Source organism: Macadamia integrifolia, unplaced genomic scaffold (assembly GCF_013358625.1).
Source record: "Macadamia integrifolia cultivar HAES 741 unplaced genomic scaffold, SCU_Mint_v3 scaffold164, whole genome shotgun sequence".
NCBI lineage: Eukaryota > Viridiplantae > Streptophyta > Magnoliopsida > Proteales > Proteaceae > Macadamia > Macadamia integrifolia.
Window position 1 is genome coordinate 463268 of NW_024868286.1, and position 1061 is coordinate 464328.

A 1061-nucleotide genomic window follows, 5' to 3' on the forward strand; every position below is an offset into this window, starting at 1 on the left:
AAACTATCTCCTTACGTGGAGTATTTAGTCAAGTGGAAGGGGTGACCAGGGAGCGAGACGAGGTGGGAGACAACTGGCATGCTGAGACGACTCGTGAATAAAAGTACCACAAGGAGGTCACGATGAGGGCGTCGCTGATTTTGGTGGGGAGAGTGTCACGACCTACCCAACATAGGCCCACGGGCCTAGCTCACCAAGCCCATGGACTTAGGCCATTGGGCTAAGTAAGGTCCAAGTTCTAGTGTTTTCTACAAAGGTGTAGTAACAATAGACATCTTATTGTAGATATTTGTAGAAGATATTCACAGGAGATATTCTGGGAAAGATTTCTAGAGCTCCGCTAAGGAGGTGGGAAGCTTCTAGTTTCCTCCCCAACCGTTGGATGGAGGACATTTGTAAATATCTTACCCATCCATTATAACTTGGGGTAGGTGTTGGCTCATTTGGCGAAGGCACTCACCAAGGAACATCCAAGAGTGTTCAACCAAGCAAGTGAGTTCTCAAGCCTTGTACTCAAGAGTTCTCTAGTGCTATACAAGTTTATTCTTCTCAAACTCACTCTTGTGTTCACTTCTTCTCTTCCCTAGTCCCTTAAGGAGGGTGGTTAGGCTGACTTAGCGCTAGTGGAAGTGCAAAGTGCCAGCGCGGTCGCTTAGAAAGGTCTAAAGCAGTGACAACGTGCTCTTGAATGGCCAAAGTGTGTGCCTACGCGTGCCCCCAAGTGTTGACTACGTGTGCCCACGTGTACACAGTGAATGGCCGCATAACACCCCAAGTGTTGACTACATGTGCACAATGAATGACCCAAGTGTTGCCTAACTGTGCCCATGATTGCCCACAACTGTTGCCTAAGTGTGCACCCAAGTGTGCCTATGCATGCTCTTGAATGCCCCAAGTGTCGCCTTAAATGTGCTTATACGTGCCCGCAAGTGTTGAATAAGTGTGTCTATGCGTGCACCCAAGTGTAGCCCAAGTGTCACCTAATTGTGCTCTTGATTGCCGCAAGTGTGCACATATACGTGCCCATGACAATGCCTACACGTGCCCCCCTAAGGGTGCCT